A 20,596-nucleotide genomic window follows, 5' to 3' on the forward strand; every position below is an offset into this window, starting at 1 on the left:
AGGATATGCGCCAGAGACGCTAGAAAAGGCCCAGCGTCGTGTCAGCAGGAAGCGGGGAGTTCGAGGATGCAGAGCAGCATCGCAGAACCCATAAAAAGGACCAGCGACGGATCGGGAGGCAGCGCTGCGTTCGATGAGACGGAGAAGCGTCGGGGAGGCCAGAAAAGGCCCAGCGACGATTTGGGAGGCAGCCGGGAGTTCTACAAGCTGTAGCAGCATCGGACAGGCATGACAAAGGCCCAGCGACGAGTCGGGAGGCAGCGGGGAGTTCGAGCAGGCGGGGTATCATCAGAGAGGACTACAAAAGTCCCAGAGATGAGTCTCGAAGCAGTGGAACGTTTGAGGAGGTGGAGCAGCGTCGCAGGGGCCTACAAAATACCTAACGTCCAGCCGGGCGTCCAGCGGGGGTTTCATGGAGGCAGCAGCGTCGGATAGGACAGTTGGTGCAGCTGCAGGGAGTGAAATCAAGAAGAAGTAGAAAGAAATAGAAGGCTGACGTCACAGCGAAGCAGGCAAGCGACTGGCTGGTGATTGCCGAGTAGTTTTTGTTTTTCTTTATCAGTCGGTAAGTTTTAGCATTGCTGTTGCAAAATTACGTTAATCTAAGAATAAGTCATGGCAAGAGATCCCAGACCCGTATCATTCTGCTACTGTGATATGTGGGAAGGCAGGAACGCTTCATGTGCGGGAAGGTTATCCGGTGCATATAGACACCAACGATATCGGTAAAAAACGGAATGAGGGCGGACAAGACAAATTTGGGGAGCTGGAGCTAAATTAAAAAGTAGGACATCAAAATTAGTAATCTCAAGATTGCGACCAGTGCAACGTGCTAGTCACAGTAGGAATCGCAGGATAGCTCAGACGAATACGTGGCTTGAGGAGTGGTGCAGAAGGGAGGGATTGAGCTTTCTGGGGAATTGGAACCGGTTCTGGGGGAGGTGGGACGAATACAAACTGGACGGTTTGCACCTGGAAACAACTGGAACCCATATCCTTGTGGAAGTGTTTGCTAGTGCTGATGCGGAGCGCTTAAACGTATATGGCAGGGGGATGGGAACCTATTCAGGGAGATAGAGGAAAATAGAATCGGGGCAGGAGCAAAAGATATAAAGAAAAAAAATAAAAGTAGAAGGCAGAGAAACCCAAGGCAAAAATCAAAAAGGCCACATTACTGCAAATGTCGAAAGAGGCAAACTGTATTAAAAAGACAAGCCTGAAGGCTCTATGCCTCAATGGAGGAGTATTTGTTATAAGGTGGACGAATTAACTGCGCAGATTGCTGTTAACGGATATGATGTAATTGGCATCATGGAGACATGGCTCCAGGGTGATCACGGCTGGGAACGGAACATCCAGGCATATTCAACATTCAGCCATGATAGACAGAAACCAAAAGGAGGTGGAGGCGGCGGCGTTGTTTGTTATAGAGGAAATTAAAGTAATAGCAAGGAGGGACATTCACTTAAATGATGTGGAATCGGTATGGTTGTAGCTACCGAATACCAAAGGAGAGAAAACGCTAGTAAGACTTGTGTACAGACCAACAAACAATAGCAGTGAGGTTGCGGACAGCATCAAACAAGTAATTAGGAATTCGTGCAATAAAGGTACAGCAGTTATCATGGGCGACTTTAATTTACATATTGATTGGGCTAACCAAACTGGTAGCAATGCAGTAGAGGAGGATCTTCTGGAGTGTATTTGGGATGATTTTCGAGGCCAATATTTCAAGGAACCAACTCGAGGGCTGGCCATCCTAGACTGCATGGCTAAGAGAAGGAACAAATTTGCAATCTTGCTCTGCGAGGCCCCTTCGGGAAGTGTGACCATAATAGGGAAGAATTCATTTTTCCGATGGAGAGTGATGCAGATTATTCAGAGACTAGGGACCAGAACTTAAGCATAGTTAACTTTCCAGTTGGTATGAGGCCTGAATTGGCCACAATAGACTGGCAAGTCATGCTTAAAGGGTTGACGGTGGATAGACAATGGCAAATATTTAAATATCACATTTCAACAATTGTACATCCCTGTCTGCAGTAAAAATAAAATGGGGAAGATTGATTAATCGTGGCTAACAAGGGAAATTAAGTATAATATTAAATCTAAGGAAGAGCCATAATAATTGGCCAGAAAAAGCAGCAAATCTGAGGACTGGGTGATTTTATAATTCAACAAATGAGTACAAAGGGTTTAATTAGGAGGGGGAGAACAGAGTATGAGAGGAAGATTACTGGGAACATAAATACCGACCGCAAAAGCTTCGATAGACATGTGAAGAGAAAAAGGATGAGTGAAGACAAACGTAGGTCACTTACAGTCAGATTCTGGTGAATTTATAATGTGAACAAAGAAATGGCGGACCAGTTAAACAAATACTTTGGTTCTGTCTTCACGAAGGAAGACACAAATTGCCTTCCGGAAATATTAGGGACCGAGTGTCAAGTGAGAAGAAGGAACTGAAGGAAATCTTTAATAGGGGGGAAATTGTGTTGAGGAAATTGGCAGGATTGCAGGTCGATAATTCCCCAATGCCTGAAAGTCTGCATCTCAGAGTACTTAAGGCTGTGGCTTTAAAAATAGTGGATGCTTTGGTGATCATTTTCCAGCAAACTATCGAATCTAGATCAGTTGTTATGGACTGGAGGGTAGCTAATGTAACACCGCCTTTTAAGAAAGGAGGGAGAGACAAAAATGGTAATTATAGACCGGTTAGCCTGTCGTCAGTGATGGGGAAATGTTGGAATCAATTATTAAAGAAGAAATAGCAGCGCCTTTCGAAAGCAGTGACAGGATAATTCCAAGTCAGCATGAATTTATCAAAGGGAATTGATTCTTGACAAATCTTCTAGAATTATTTGAGGATTTAACTGGTAAAGTTGACAAGTGAGGACCAGTGGATATGGTTTATTTGAAATTTCAAAAGGCTTTGACACGGTCCCACACCAGGAATTGTTATGCAAAATTAGAGCACAAGGTAATGGGACTAATGTACTGACGCGGATAGAGAACTGTTTGGCAGACAGGATGCAAAAGTTGGGATAAACTGTTCCTTTTCAGAGAAGCAGGGCTTAGTGCTGGGACCCCAGCTATTTGCAACATACATCAATGATTTCGATGAAGGAACTGAGTAAAATATCTCCAAGTTTGCAAATGACACTAAGCTGGGTGATGGAGTGAGCTGTGAGGAGGACGCTAAAAGGCTGCAGGTTGATTTGGACAGATTAGGTGAGTGGGCAAACGCATGGCAGTTGCCGTATAATTTGGATAAATGTGAAGTTATCCACTTTGGCGGCAAAAGCACCAAGGCAGAATATTATCTGCGTGCGGCAGATTAGGAAAAGGGGAGGTGCAATGAGTCCTGGGTGTCATGGTACATCAGTCACTGAAATTCGGCATTAAGGTACAGCAGGCGGTGAAGAAGACAAATGGCCTTCTTCGCTTGGAGACTTGATTATAGGAGCAGGGATATCTTATGCAGTTGTACAGGACCTTAGTGAGGCCTCACATGGGACATTGTGTTCATTCTGGTCTCCTAAGCTGAGGAAGGACGTTCTTGTTATTGAGGGATTGCAGAGAAGGTTCACCAGAATGATTCCCGGCATGGCAGGACTGACATCGGAGGAGAAACTGGATCGACTGGGCCTGTATTTGCTGGAGATAGGAAGGATGAGAGTGGAGCACATAGAAACATATAAAACTCTGATGGGATTGGACAGGTTAGCTGCAGGAAGAATGTTCCCGATGTTGGGGCAGTCCAGAACCAGGGGACATAATCTAAGGATAAGATGTAGGAAATTGTGGACTGAGATGAGGAGAAACTTCTTCACTCAGAGAGTTGTTAACCTGTAGAATGCTCTGCCATAGTGAGTTGTTGATGCCAGTTCATTGGATATATGCAGGCGCGTGTTAGAAATGGCTCTTACGGCTAAGGGAACCAAGGGGTATGGAGATAAAGCAGGAAAGGGGTACTGAGGGAAAGATCAGTCATGATCTTATTGAATGGTGGTACAGGCTCGAAGATCGAATGGCCTACTCCTGAAACTATTTTCTATGTTTCTATGTTTCTATGTTTCTATGTTGGGTGAATGAAGAAGAAAGGACACTTCTCCTTAACGTTAGAACAAAGACTTCCAGGAGCAAAATCGTTGAGCACATTTTAATAGAATAGGAATGTTCATCTGGATTCCAGATTCTGGAACATAAGAACATAAGAATATGAGACATTGGAACACGAGTACGCCATTTGGATCCTCTGGCATGCTCCGGCATTGATCGAGATGATGGCTGAACCTATACCACAATTTGACCTGTCCGCACTATTGCCGTATCCCTTGATTCCCTTAATTTCAAAAACCTATTGATTTCTGTCTTGAATGTGCTCTATGACAGAGCATCATCATCACTTGCCGATAGAGAATTCTAAATATTCACAACGTTCTAAGTTTAGATATTTCTCCTTATCACTGTCCTAAATAGATGACCCCAAATTCAGGAAATGTGATCCCTCGTTCTAGTCAGGAGTAACATCCCACATCCAAAAACACTCTCTGGCCCAGTAACAATTGTGTATTAGTAAATGAGATCACATCTAATTATTCTAAACTATAGAGAATATAACCCCAGTCTACTTAATCGTTCCTTGTAGGAACACTCACGCCATGACTTAGACAAGGAGTCCAAAATTGTACACAATTATCCAGCTGTGCACTCACCAGTGCCCTGTATAATTATAGGAAGACTTCTTCACTCTTACATTAAAGTCCTCTTGTAATAAAGGCGAACATACCTTTTCCTCTCGTCATTGCTTGCTCTACATGCATTTTATCCTTCCGTGATTCGTGTGCAAAGACATCCAGGTCCCTCTGGAGACTAGTGGTTTCCACTCTCTCATCATTTAATACATCTCTGCTTTTCTATTGTTTCTGCAAAAGTGGAAAACATGACATTTCTCCTCACTATATTCCATTTGCCACGTTCTTGCCCATTAACTTCCCCTGTCCATATTCCCTTGAAGCATCTTTGCATCCTGCTCAAAACTTAAATTCCCACCTAACTTTATATCATTGGCAAACTTCAATACACTACACTTTGTCCCGTGAATCAAATCATTGATATATTGTAAGAATTGCTGAGGCCCAAGCACCGAACATTGCGGAACCCCACAATTTGCAGCAAACCAAAGTTCATTTGTACTCATCGTTAACCAATCCTCAATGTACGTTAGTGTAATAACCCCAATCCATTGAGCACAATATTCATTAATACTCTCTTAAGTGGCAGCATATTGAATGCCTTCTGAAAACCCTATTACACAAATCCACTAGTTCCTCTTATCTATTCTACCAGTTGCAAATTTAAAAACTCTAACACATTTATGGAAACATGATTTCTCTTGGATAAACTCTCCACCTTTAAAGGCTGTAGTTGTCGGGTCAAACGGAGCTTTCGCCAGTGAGCCAAAGATTCCTGATTGTTAATTCAATGTATAACCCTCATTCTGTTTGGCTTCGTTCTTTGAGGAAATGGGCACTCGACAATGGTGAAAATGTAGGATCATCTTCTGTCAGTAAACTTCACTGGAACAGCAGCTCACGCCAGTGCATACCATAGATTCCGGATGGACTAAGCACACTGATTTAGTAATGTCGGATATAAAGTGGATCCGGTGCATATAGCGAAAGCTATTGACCAATGTATAATAAGGCAGCCGCAGGACATGTACCTGCAATCTCTGATAACAGCATTTTGATCATTGAGAGTATTGCAAGTCCACCTGACTGTGTTTATCTCGGATTCTCTATATCTCGGTTGGTTCTGAATGAATGAATCCGTGAGTCTGTGCATCATTATGTGTGAGTGGAAGACTTGAAGATATGATCTGAATTTTTCCCTGTAAATCATTAACATCTGCCTACTCCCTAAATTTGTAAAATTCACAGACGAGAGGATGTGTACATAGGAACAGGTGTGGACCTTTGAGCACATCGAGCATGTTCTGCCACTCAATGAAAAAATGGCTGATCTTTATCTGGCTTCCTTTAGCCCATATCCTACCATTCGTTGGCACAAATATTTCAACACCAGATTTAAAATTAACAGTTCATCAATCATCAATTTCAGTTTGCAGAAGAGAGTTCCAAACTTTATCATCCTTTTTGAGCAGACGTGATGGCTAAGTTCACTTTTAGCTCTAATTTGTAGACTATGTGGCCTAATCCGAGATTCCACTGACAGCGGGAAAAATTTATCTCTGCTTATACTAACATTTCCTCTTAATATCTTGAATTGACTGGTCAAATCACACATTATCCCTCTAAATTCAATAGAATACAACTCTAATTTTGTAATCTCGCCTTCGATTCTAGGTGTCATTTGGAAAGTCCTACGCTACACTCGCTCCAATGTGAATATATCCTTCCTACATTGTAAATGATAAACAGATACACAGAAATATAAAACAGGGTTTTGGCGCAAAATCTCTGACGTGAGAATAATTTGAAACATTTTTCTGAGTGTGGCACAGAGACGATGATATTAATGGCGGAGTGACTCGATGCACACTTGTATATAAAATCGGTGAAAAATGCAGCTGTAACTTGGGAGCACTGATGCCTCTCATTGCCATAGTATGGCTCTAGTGGTACAACGGGCTAGCGTGAAGTACTTGTATGGTAGTGCAGGCAGATGCAATGCCAAAGTTGTTCAATCCTCGCGAAGATCAGGCAATGATTCGATGTTGAAATGATAATTGGTGTTTCCCTCACATTTTATCTACTTATTAGTGGTTCCATGTGAGCATTTAGATTCCAAAGAGCTACAATGATTATGGGGCAGGTGAGAGTTCTTTGACAGCGCTTTGGTATTTACTTGTTTTAAATTTGAAGGAGTGAGCCGTTTCCATTATGAAACAGATAAGTATATTGTTCGTGGTGAGTCGGAGAGGCTGGGAAGGTGCGTCGGAGAGACTGATAAAAAGGCCCAACGCGTCGCTGAGTCGCAGGAGCTCACGGTGAGTTGGAGAGGTCTAGTAACAGGACAAACGCATCGCTGTGGCTCGGATGTTGAGTCGGAGAGGCTTTTCGAATGGCGCAGCGCGTAGCTGACGCTCGGAGTTCGTGTTGCGTTGGAGAACCTCGGTAGATGCGTTGGAGAGGCTTACAAAAAGACCCAACACGTCGCTGAGGCTCGGGAGTTCGTAGTGAGTAAGAGAGGCTCGGGAGGTGCGTCAGAGGGTCATATAAAAAGGCACAACGAGTCTCTGAGATTCGGGAGTTCTTAGTGAGTCGGAGAGATTGGGAGGTGGTCGGAGATGCCTATAAGAAGGTCCTGCACGACATTGATACTCCGGAGTTCGTAGTAAGACGAGGAGGCTCGGGACTTGCGTCGGAGAGGCCTATAAAAAGGCCCAACGCGTCACTGAGGCTTGGAATTCGTGGTGAGTCGGAGAGGCTCCAGAGGTGCGCCGGAGAGGCTTAGAAAAAGGCCCAACGTGTCGCTGAGGCTCTGAAGTTCTTGGTGAGTCGGAGATGCTCGGAATGTGCGCCGGAGAGGCCCATTAAATGACCCAACACGTAGCTGAGGCTAAGGAAGTCGTGGTGAGTCGGGGATGGTCGCGAGGTGCGTCTAAGAGGTCGAAAAAAAGGCTAAACGCATCGCTGAGGCTCGGGAGTTCGTAGCGAGTCAGAGTGGCTCGCGATGTGCATCAGAGAGACTTATAAAAATGCCCAATGCATCGCTGAGGCCAGCTGGTGCAGCTACACTGCGAAGGCAAAGAAGATGTCGAAAGAAATTGAAGGTGATGTCACAAGCAAAGGCGTAAGTGATTGACTGGTAATTGGTAAGTAGTTTTTATTTTTCTTTCTTTATCAGTATAACCTTTTAACATTGTTGTTGCCCAATTAAGTTAATCCAAGAGTTAAGTCATGGCAGGAGAGCTCGGACACGTTTTATGCTCCCCCTGTACTATATGTGAACTCAGGGACGCCTCTGTGTGTGCGGGAAGTGCATCCGTCTGCAGTTCATGACAGACCGCATTGCAGCACGAGAGTTGCGGCTGGATTCAGTCTGGAGCATCCACGATGCAGAGAATGACGTGAATAGCACGTTTAACGAGTTGGTCGCACCACAGGAAAAGCTAGATAGGGAACGGGTGACCGACAGGAAGATCAGTGTAAGGAAGGTATTGCAGTGGTCATTTGCGGTCATCCCCCTGAAAAACAGATACACCACTTTGGGTACTGTTGAGGGGGATGACTCTTCAGGGAAATGCAGCAGCAACCAAGTTCCTGGCACCATGTCTGGCTGTGCTGCACAGGAGGGCAGGAAAAAGAGTGGGAGAGCAATAGCGATAGGGGATTCAATTGGCAGGAGACCGCAACCGAGACTCCAGGATGGTATGTTGGCTCCCTGGTGCAAGGGTCGAGGATTTCTCGGAGCGGGTGAAGGACATTCTGAAAAGGGAGGGTGAACAGTCACTTTTCGGGGTGCATAGAGTTACCAACGGTATAGGTAAAAATACGTGATGAATTCCTACGAGACACAATTAGGTAGCTAGGAGCTTCATTAAAATGTAGTACCTCAAAATACTAATCTCTGAATTGCTAACAGTGCCACGTGTTAGACAGAGTAGGAATCGCAGGATAAATCAGATGAATACTGGAGGAGTACAAACTTAGATAATAGGTGCAAGAGTAGGTCATTCAGCCCTGCGAGCCTGCACCGCTAATCAATGAGTTCATGGCTGAACATGCAGCTTCAGTACCCCATTCCTGCTTTCTCGCCATTCCCCTGGACCCACCGATTCGTAAGGACTACATCTAACTCCTTTTTGAAAATATTTAGTGATTTGGCCTCAACAACTTTCTGTTGTAGACAATTCCACAGGATCACCACTCTATCGGTGAAGAAGCTCTCCTCATCACGGTCCTAAATGGTTTACCCCTTATCCTTAGACTGTGAACCCTGGTTCTGGACTTCTCCAACATTGGGAACATTCTTCCAGCATCTAACCTGTCTAAACCCGTCAGAATTTAAAAACGTTTCTATGAGATCCCCTCTCATTCCTCTGAACTCCAGTGAATAAAAGCCCAGTTGATCCAATCTTTCTTCATATGTCAGTCCCGCCATCCCGGGAATCAGATTGGTGAACCTTCGCTGCACTCTCTCAAATGCAATAATGTTCTTCCTCAAGTTAGGAGATGAAATTGTACACAATACTCCAGGCGTGGTCTCACCAAGGCCCTGTACAACTGTTGTAACACCGCCCTGCCCCTGTACTCAAATCCCCTCACTATGAAGGCCATAAATCCATTTTCATTATTAACCGCCTGCTGGATTTACATGCCTTCACTCAATCACTGATGTACCATGACACCCTGGTCTCGTTGCACCTCCCCTTTTCATAATCTGTCAACATTCAGATAATAGTCTGTCTCTCTGTTTTTACCACCAAAGTGGGAAACCTGACATTTATCCACATTGTGCTTCATCTGCAAAGCAATTGCGCACTCACCTTACCTATGCAAGTCACTCTGAAGCCTCATAGTATCCTCCTCGCAGCTCACTCTCCCACCCAACTTAGTTTTATCCGAAAATTTGGAGATACTTCATTTAATCCTCTCGTCTAAATCATTATTGTACAATGTAAACAGCTGGGGCCTCAGCACAGAACCTTGCGGTACCACAAACGTCACTGCCTGCCATTCTCAAAAGTGTTCATTTACACCTACTCTTTGCTTCCTGTCTGACAACCAGTTCTCAATCCACGTCAGCACACTAACCCCAATCCCATGTGCTTTAACTTTGCATATTAATCTCTTGTGTGGAACTTTGGCGAAAGCCTTCTGAAAGTCCAGATACACCACATCAACTAGTTCTTCCTTGTCCACTCTGCTGGAAACATGCTCAAAAAATTCCAGCAGATTTGTCAAGCATGATTTTCCTTTCACAAATCGATGCTGATTTGGACCTAGCATGTCACCTCTTTCTAAATGCGCTGCTATGCCATTCTTAATAATTGATTCCATCATTTTACCCTCTATCGATGTCATGCTGTCCGGTGTATAATTCCCTCTTATCTACCTCCCTCCTTTTTTAAAAAGTTGGGTTGCATTGGATTCCTTCCGCTCCAGAGGAACTGATCCAGATTCTGTGGAATGTTGGAATATGATTGCCAATGCATTCGCTATTTCCAATGCCACCTCCTTAAATACTCTGGGATGCAGACCATCAGGCCCTGCGGATTTATCGGTCTTCAATCCCATCAATTTCCCCAACACAATTTCTCGACTAATAATGATCTCCCTCAGTTCCTCCTTCTTTCTAGACCCTCTGACACCTTTTATATCCGGAAGGATTTTTGCGTCCTCCTTCGTGAATACCGAACCAAAGTACTTGTTCAATTGGTCTGCCATTTCTTTCTTCCCCGTTAAGACATCCCCTGATTCTGACTTCACGGGACCTACGGTTGTCTTTACGAACCTTTTTCTCTTCACATATATAGAGAAGCATTTGCAGTCCGTTTTAATGTTCCCTGCAAGCTTCCTCGTGTATCTATTTTCCCTGCTCTAATCAAACCCTTTGTCCTCCTCTGCTGAATTCTAAATTTCTCTCAGTCCCCGGGTTCGCTGCTATTTCTGGCCAATTTGTATGCCACTTCCTTGGCTTTAATACTATCCCTGATTGATAGCCACGGTTGCGCCACCTTCCCTTTTTTATTTTTATGCCTGACAGGGATGTACAATTGTTATAGTTCATCCATGCAGTCCCTAAATGTCTGCCATTGCCCATCCACTGATATCTCCTTAAGTATCATTCACCAATCTATCCTATCCAATTCACGCCCCATACTTTCAAAGTAACGCTTCTTTACGTTCTGGACCATGGTCTCTGAATAAACTGTATCATTCTCCATCCTAACGTAGAATTCCACCATTTTATGGTCACTCTTCCAAAGGGCCTCGCAGAACGAGACTGCTAACTTATCCTCTGTATCTAAGATGGCCTCCCCCCTAGTTGGTTCCAGCCGAATGCTTCTTTCAAAAACTGGGTCTGTAGCCCTGTCCGTTCGGAAAGTTCGATTGCACATCCAGGTCATTTTATATAGGGTACATTCTTCTGCCTCTACCACCTTTTCAGGCTGTGGGTTTCACACCTCCACCTTTCAATGGGTGAAAAAATCCTCTCTAAGTCTAAACTGATTATGTTAATTTATTCCCCCTTGTTGTTGACCCATATCCTAAGGGTAATAGTTCGTTACTGTCCATTTTATCTAAACCCTCATAATTATATACACCTCAATGAGTTCACATCTCAGTATCTGCTACTCTGAAAAAAGTGAATCCATCTCATGTAATCTTTCCTGATAGCTAATATCGTTCAATCCAGGAAACATCCTCGTAAATCTGCTCTCGACCAGCACTATGGCAATCATCTCGTCCCTGTAATGAAATGAGCAGAACTTCACGCAATTGTATAGTTTTGCCACATGTGTACCATATGCCATTAAAACAAATTGTCAGAACATGAGCAAATATGAAATATGAGCATGAGTAGGCCATTTGGCCCCTTGATTCTATAAGATCATGGCTGATGTGGTCTGCTACCTACAGGCATGTGTTTACCTGTGCTTAAAGCTCCCTTTATTCCTCTACACTTCCAAATGTTCTAACATTTAATGTGCATTCCTTTGCCCTGTTAGCCCTCCACAAACGCATTACCCAAACTTATTCGGAATAAATTCCCTTTGCCATGCTCCTGTCCACATGAAAGTAAACTGGCAGATACAAACGAATAAAAACTATGGCTAAAGTAAATATTGGTCCCCAAGAGGGCGAGGCTGGGTAATTAATAATGGGGAGCCCGGAAATGGCAGAGATGTTAAACAAATATTATGTAACGGGCTTCACGGTAGAAGACACTAAAATATCCCAATTGCGGATGCTCAAAGGGCTTTCGGGAGGGATGGATCACTATCACGAAAGAAATAGTACTCGGTTAAATAATGGGCATAAAAGCGGACAAGTCCCTGGACCTGACGGCTTGCATCCTAGGATCTTAAATGAAATGGCTAAAGTGATAGTGGATGAATTAATTGTAATCTGACAAATTTTCCTGGATTCTTGGAAGCTCCCAGCGTATTGGAAACCCGGAAATGTAACGCCCCTGTGTAAAAATGGAGGCAGACAGAAAGCAGGAAATTACAGATCAGCTTTTCGAACATCTGTCGTTGGGAAAATGCTGGAGTCAATTATTAAGGAAACAGATTATTTCGAAAAGCATAATTTAAACAATCATGGTTTTATCAAAGGGAATCCATGGTTGACAAATTTGATGGAGATCTTTGAGGATATAACGAACAGGGTGAATAAGAGGTAACCATTGGATGTGTTGAATTTAGCTTTCCAGAAAGCATTCTATAATATGCAACATAAACGGTTGCTGCACAAGATAAATCCGTGGTCTTGGGTTCGGGGTAATATATTAGCATTGCTAGAAGATTGATTAATTAAAAGGAAATAGAGCGTCGGGATAAATTGTTCATTGTCCATTTGGCAAAGAGTAACTCGTGGGGTGCCGCAGGGATAAGTGCTGCGAATTCCACAAATTACAATCTATATTATTGATTTGGCTGAAGGAACCGTGTGCAATGTCGCCAAGTTATCTGATGAAAAAATGATGGGTGGAAAAACAAGTTGTGAGGTGGACACAAATAATTTGCAAAGAGTTATAGCCAGGCTAAGAGACTGAGCAAACATTTGGCAGGAGCAGAATAATTTGGGAAAATATGAGGTTATCCACTTTGGTAGAAATGTATAAAAGCAAATGAGTTTTAAATGGATGAAAATTTCAAAATGCTGCAGTACGGATGGTCCTGCGGGTCAGTGTGCACGAAACACAAAAATGTAGTATGCAGATAGAGCAGGTAATCAGGAATACAAATGGAATGTTGGCATTTATTGAAAGGGTCTTGAGTATAAAAGCAGAGAGGTCCTGCTACAAGTATACATGGCATTGATGAAGCGACACCTGGAGTAGTGCGTACATTTTGGGTCAGTAGGTTGCGCCTGTACACATTGGAGTTCAGAAGGATGAAAGGTCAACTTATTGAAACATATAAGAAAATGAGGCGGCTCGACAAGGTTGATGCAGAGAGGACGTTTCCGCTTATATGGGAAAAAGAAAACTAGGGGATACAATCTCAGAATAAGTCGCCATTTATTTAAAACGGAGAAGAGGAGGAATTGCTTCTCTCACAAGGTTGTACATCTTCGAAATCTCTGCCCCAGAGAGCTGTGGAGGCTGTTTGAATACATTTCAGGTGGAGATAAACAGAATATTGTGCGATAAGCGGGGTAAAGAGTTATGGAGAGCTGGCAAGGAAATGCAGCTGAATCCATGATCAGATCATCCACGACTTTTTTGAACGGTGGAACAGACTTTATGGACCAAATGGTCTACTCCTGTTCCTATTTCTTAGTTCTTATTTCCTTATATTGTTAGGTAGAATACATTCCCCTTCTTCTCTATTTAAAATGTGCTGCCGCTTATTCTGAGACGATGTCCGCTAGTTTCACTTTCTCTACGTTTGCAAATATCCTCTCTGTTTTCATCTTTTCGAGCATCTTCATTGACGTATATGTATCGATAAGAATACTTTTCATTCTTCTGAATTTCAATGTGTATAGTCCCAATCTATTCAACCTTTCTTCACCACGTAGTGAAGCTTTTCTGAACAGCCACCAATGCATGTATATCCTTCCTAATATATGGAGTCCAGAACTGTATGCAGTACTCTCGGTGTGGCCTTCGCAATTCCATGTACAGTTGTAGATCAGACATGTTCTAATTGAATGTCGAAGCTGGGTCGAGTGGCCAAATGGCTTAATCCTGCTCCAATTTCTTATGTTGTTATGTTCTCATTTAGTTCATGTTCGAAACAAATACTGGACTTCCTTCAGTTCAACCAGAGATTGAAACTGAGAAAAACGCAGTAAGTGATAGCAGCAGCATCGGGACAGATGGCGGAATAGACAAGAGAGATGGTTAGATCCAAGACTGCCTCACACTCCAAAAGGCAATGAAAGTGTACTCAGTTAAAGTAAGCTGGTAAAAGCGTGGTTTGTCTGTGTGACTCAGCTGATCAAAGCGCCTGTCGAGTCAACAACAGATCCGCCATTCGACTCCCCTTAACCCTTTAATCCCTTATCGCTCAAAAATCTCGATGTCGCCACCTTAAATATATTCAATGACCCAGCCTCCACTGCCTAGGCTTTTTTTCACAACGCTCAAGAGGCTCATTTCTTCCTAGGTGAAAGGGCTAAAATCCTTTTAAATTTTCCGATGGCTGCAGCATTCTAGATTAACGCTCCAGTCGCTTTAGGGTGTGGGTCGAATTCCATTGCTTCCATTATTTCTGGCCGGGCTGATTTTGGCCTCAGGAAAAGAATCCATCTTTTCTAAGAAGTGTTGCGTGTGACCTTGCTGTGGTGCGAGCAGCAGTGCGACAGCTGCTGTGCGGCACCGTGATCGTATAGTGGTTAGTACTCTGTGTTGTGGCTGCAGCAACCTCGCTTCGAATCAGAGTTACGGCATAGTTTGTTTGTCATCTGCGGCACCTGCTGATCGAACACAGCAAAATATCAATCTGCACTACATGAAACAAATATTATGCTGTTCGCGGTAGATATATTTTTACTAATTCAAATGCGCCTCTTGTCTCAGCTTTTCCTGCTTTCCAGAAAAAAATAACCCTTTGCTCACAATTCTCCTCACCACAATTGTGGCAGCAGCAGTGACTGCATGAGCTGAAGGAAAAGGCGCCGGACGTCGATACTAACAAAGTCCTGGCGTGGTCGTTTAATTCACCGCGTCAAACGTATTTTTTTTCTCTGTTCTGAATTTGTTTCACAATCGAAAGTTTCTGGCGCTCCATTTACTGACAGACGCTAATTTTACACTTTGAACATTGTTGCAACTGGGTGCACGGGCAGCACTAGCGGTGAGTACCGTTTGTAGCAGAGGATTTCAGTTTTGGTTAAAAAAGCAAAAAGCAGATTTAGTGTACATACCACGAATCCGAGGTAGCCGAATGGTTGAGGCGAAGGACTGCAAATCCATTGTGCGCTACACGTGTGGATTCGAATATAATCCTCATTGTTATTGTGCTGACCATTTGATGTCTCTGTTTGTTTTTTTACTCACCGTAAGCTTCATGTCCAAATTCACCTTTTACTCCAAGTATGCTGCACTCAGCTCATGTCATGTCTCAAACTATTACCATGTATATTAATGGAAAAACATGTGTATGATTATGGGGAGGCGGACTAATTTGATAGTTCACTCAACGACACAATACTGGCAGGAGGGAGTTCACACTTTCTTCTTTACCGACATTCGATGGGATTTCAATATGCAATGTGTTGCGTTGTTTTTTAAAGGAGGCTCATTGATCTAGTGATTTTATTCTGACTTTGGGATTATCAGTATTGCAATGAGACAGATACAGGGTGCAAATCCCGGACTGTCGTCGCCAGCGTTTAGTCAAAAATCACCTTCTCACAGCTGAAAGGCACTGCAGACAAGATCAATAATTTAATTAATTTAAAAACTTGTGAATTTGCGCCATATTTTGTACATCGTACGAAATCACAGAACTTCAGAGGAGCAACATTAAAACGAAACAACTGAGTAAAGTTATAGGCTTCGGGGTTTGAGCGGCTCTGTGTCTCATTCCACATCTGAAACACGTGGGAGGTGAGAGGAGCGGCTATTTAAAGAGGCAGAGAATGAGGAGCGGCTGTTTACAGAGCGGGAGCAGAGAGTTGCGACTGTTTACAGAGCGGGAGCAGAGAGGAGCGGCTGTTTACAGAGCGGGAGCAGACAGGAGCGACTGTATACAGAGCGGGAGCAGAGAGGAGCGGCTATTAACAGAGCGGAAGCAGAGAGAAGTGACTGTTACAGAGCGGGAAAAGAGGGAAGAAGCTGTTTACACAGTGGGAGCAGGGAGGGGCGGTAGTTTGCAGAGCGGGAGCAGAGAGGAGCGACTGTTTACAGAGCAGGAGCAGAGAGGAGCGGCTGTTTGCAGAGCAGGAGCAGAGAGGAACGACTGTTTACAGAGCAGGAGCAGAGAGGAGCGGCTATTTACAGAGCGGGAGCACAGCTGAGTGGCAGTATCTGGTGTTGGACCTGTGGCATGTCTCGAGCAGTTGCTGAATACATTCTTTTTCAGCATCTGTTGAACTTTGCAGTGTTTTATTGCGCTTCCCTTTGTATTAACAAATGAAATAATTAATTGCGCTGGCATGAAGATTACATTTCAAAACAATGTCAGCTTTGGTGGGTCCTGTAGAATTCTCGCCTGCCACGCGGGAGACATGGATATTGTGCAAATAATAAACATAACACATCCCTTAAACATTGTCGGGTTATAAAATATAAATGAAATAAAAACTGTGTGCGAAATTCGAAATTAAAGATCACTTGATTCTGAGGATACTTAGTGCACCAACAATGATCAGCTCTTCCTTCAAAGTGAATCTAGCCCCATGAAAACGTGCGATCTAGACCTGATTGTAACCCGTTGCCATTTAACTGAAATCAGAAGCGCTATCATTGCAGCACAAGGTCTAAAGCCGACAAATGCAGCCGCATCTATAGCAAGGATCGAGCACCATGAAGACACCTGGCCTGGAAATCGGCGCGGTCCCATATTGCAAGACCATCAGCAGGCCGGTGCAATTGGAGGGAGCAGCTTTCGGCGGTCCGCACCAGAAATCAGCGCGGTCCAGGCCTGCAAGTCCATCAGCAGGCCGCGGCCTTTGGAGGTAGAAGTTTGCAGCCGCATGCCATTGCAGGGAGCAGCACGTGCTGCTGCAGGAGGGCGATGGCTACAAAGCCAGGTCACTGATTGCAGTGCGGGCAGGCACAGCAGGACGGATGTAGGAGAGGCAAGAGTCCAGAGATGGAAGTGGCCGGGGCCCAATAGAGGCGTGAATCTGGGGCTCAGAAGACACGAGAGCCCAAGGGCAGCATGGCCAACCCCCACAACGATATGTGTGCGCGCTCGGCCAGTACAGCTGAGCTGTTCTCCAGTTTGACTTGCGTATACCTTGCCACTGGATCAAGACCTACCTCTGTCAAACCTGTGTGGTTGCAAGTATGCCACGGCCACCACACGTTAAGAATTCCAAACACAGGCAAGTTCCACCCTTCACGATATGTTTCGGGATCTGGAATAATAGGACATTCATTAATACACCTGTGTACTCATTGCTTTTTGGCGTGGAAGCTCGTCATCCTCGCTTCAAGAGCCTGCCTACGATGATGATAAAAAGAAAATGCTGGAAATACACAGAAGGTCAGGCAGTATCCGTGGAGAGAGAAACAGAGTTAACGTTTCAGTTCGATTGTGGTTCCTAAAAACATGTCTAGAGGTGGGTGCAATGAGGAACAGCTGCTGAAATGAGGGAGCAGATAAGACAGGGTTTCGATTCCCGACCAATTGCAATGTCCCGTTTTACTAATGAATTTCAGTAAACAAATTCAATTTAAATTTACATGAAGCGCTGCACAAAGAAAACTCCCATTTGCGGATTTCAGACCGCCATATCTCGGTCTGTGACGTTGCTCCATTTGCCTTGCAATCTCGGTGCTGCAGATATCGGCCCCCTGGCACAATGTTCATCCTAAAAACAGTTGTTGGTTTTCTGGTGACAAGAAAGCTAACTGCCGTAATTGCAAAATGCAGCAACAGGATATATATAAAAATCAGCAATCGATCAATCGGCATTGCTTGATTCCGAAGCTGGGCGGTCTATGTTTCAATTCATTCACAACATGGCTGGTTTACTGATCCAACAAGATGACTTCGTCATTGTCTGGGTTAGGGATCTCAACGAGATCCGCAACACCCACGCCATGACAGAAGCTGATGACTGCTGGATGAACCAACGCCTAATCCATCCTGCTAGTAAATAAACGTAGATTCCAAACAGCATCGGGAAAAGAAACGCTGGCGTAGGAAAACCAACGCTGGAGCACTCAAAGAACCTATTCAGAAAGCGCTATTCCGACAGCGCCCCGAAAGCAACTTCAGGAATTCCAGTCAGCCGGAGAGGCAGAGTGTCCACATTGCCTGGTCTGCCCTGAAGGCCTCGATAGTTAGCAGCTATGCAGAGACGCTTGATAAATCTTTCAGGAAACATCAAGACTGATTCGACAAAAATGACCAGGAGGTCCACGAGCGAATAAGCCAATAATGCGAATCATTCTAGAATTGGAAACAGATGCACAATTCCAGACCAAGAAGGCAGTTCTTTAGACATCTGAAGGCCGCGATCCAAGATAGAACTCGCGACCTAAAGAACAGACGGTGGGTAGTAATAGCGCAGGAATTCCAGCAATGAGCTGACAAACACGACGTGCATACATTACTTAGTGCATTCAAGACCAATTACGTTCAGCAGTGAAGTTTGTACCCAACCGAGGGTCAGAAACGGAAGTGTAATTATCAAGGAGAGAGAAGCAGTAAATGCCCGCTGGAATGCGTACTTCGAAATCTGCTTATGAGAGACTCTGTCTTCGACATGAGTGACCTCGAATCCATTCGACAGCATGCTAACCGTCACCAACTCAGAATAATCGCAGCCCGGCACAAAGTTCAAAAGGCCACCCGATAATTGAAGTACAACAAGGCCTCAGGAGCACATGGAATCCCCGCCGAAGCACTAAAGCATGGCGGGGAATTACTGTTAGCGCGAATCCATGAACTGATTTCTTTTATTTGGAATGAGGAGAGCAGGAGTAGAGGATTCCGGAGACATTGTAATAGTGACGAGCTCCAGCAAAGGCGACAAGTCCGTTTGCGACAATTACAGAGGAGATTCCCTGCTTTTTGCGCCAGGGAAAGTCATCGGAAGAAGCCTCCTGATCCGTTTCACGCAGATACTGTCGAGTCACAGATTCGTAGCATGGATGTTGCCCACTGAGGTGCAAAATGGACATGATCTTCTACCACGTGACAAATTCAAGATAAATGCGTGGAGCAGCGTCGATCTCCGACATATCCAGGCGATTCACTGGATTTTCAGACACATGGGTTGGCAGATTTACCAGCAATTCGAGATCTTTAGGAGCAACAGGAGTTTGAAAAGCAACATTTTATGCATGCATGGAGAGGGGACGAGTCTGCGCTGTTCAGTTAATAAAATGAGATCTTGCTGCTTGGTCACTGTGCTTCACAACCAAGGAGCTGATCTTAATGTTTCCAAGGGAAAGTACTGGCTGTGCTGAAAATCCGAAATTCAAACAGCGATTGCTGGACATAATCAGCAGGCCAGAAAACATTTCTGGGGAGCTAAGTAAATTTAACGTGTCAGATTGATGACGAATCATCACAACTGGGAATAGTTCGAGTTGTAGCAGGTTTTAAACTGGTTCCGAGGTAGTGAAATGGTTGGGGGCTGGGGACGGAACAAATGGGAAGCTCTGTGACAGGATGGAAGGCACGAGATCAAATGAATCAAGGGATTGATGGTGCAAAGCAAAAGGGATAAAATTGGTCAATTAAAGAACAAAAGATGAGTCCAGTGGATCTCTAAATGGGAACTGCAGAATCATTAACAGCAGCTAGTGTCCAAAAAATTGGAGCAGTGTTTAAGACCTTCAGTTGTTGTACTCAATCTTGAGTATAGAAGTTTGGAAACTACCGAATCGAAAGATGAGGTGCCGTTCCTCGAGCTTACATTTAGTTTAATTTCACCAAAAACATCGATCTTAGTAGGGGAGTGCGCCTGAGAATTAAGATAACTTGTGACTGGCTGCTCAGTGTCAAGCTTGCCGACTGACCCAAGGTGCCGCACAAAGCGATCACCCAACCTGTGTCTGGTCTCCCCAGTGCAGAGGAGACCACATGGTGAGCAGCGAATACAGTATAACACAGTGAACGAAATACAAGTAAAACACTGTTTTACCTGGAAGGTGTGTTTGAGTGCCTGGACAGTGGGTAGTCAGGAGGTAACAATGCAGGTGTTGCATGTCCTGCGCTTGCCTGGGAAGATGTCCTGAGAAGGGAAGGCGCTGCTTAGAATGGCTGCGGAATGGACCAGGATGTTGCGGAAGAAGCAGTCTCTTCAGAATGGGAATGGTAAGAGAGGGGAAGAAGAGTTTGGTGGTTAAATCACGGTAGAGGAAGCAGACATAGCGGAGTATATTACATTGATTTTGGAGGCCGGTAGGGTGGAAGGTGAGTGCAAGGTTAAATACTTATTTTTTGTGTGAGAGGGCGAGAATGCGTGAGCGCAGATTTGCGGGAAATAGTACGAACATGTACGAGGGCAAAGACAACCAAGGTTGAGGGGAATATTCTGTTATGACAAAAGGATGGCCTATTGGAAGCACTGGTATAGAAGATTAAATCGACAGGGATAGGAGGTCGATGGATGGGTTACAGTGATAGGGATAGGCAGTCCAAGGAAGGGTTACAGAGATAGAGATAGGGTTAGGCAGTCCATGGATGGCTTAAATATGGATAGGCAGTCGATGGATGGCTTGCAGAGAAATGGATAGGGATCGGCAGTCCATGGATGGGTTA

This window comes from Pristiophorus japonicus, unplaced genomic scaffold, assembly GCF_044704955.1.
Source record: "Pristiophorus japonicus isolate sPriJap1 unplaced genomic scaffold, sPriJap1.hap1 HAP1_SCAFFOLD_189, whole genome shotgun sequence".
Lineage (NCBI taxonomy): Eukaryota > Metazoa > Chordata > Chondrichthyes > Pristiophoridae > Pristiophorus > Pristiophorus japonicus.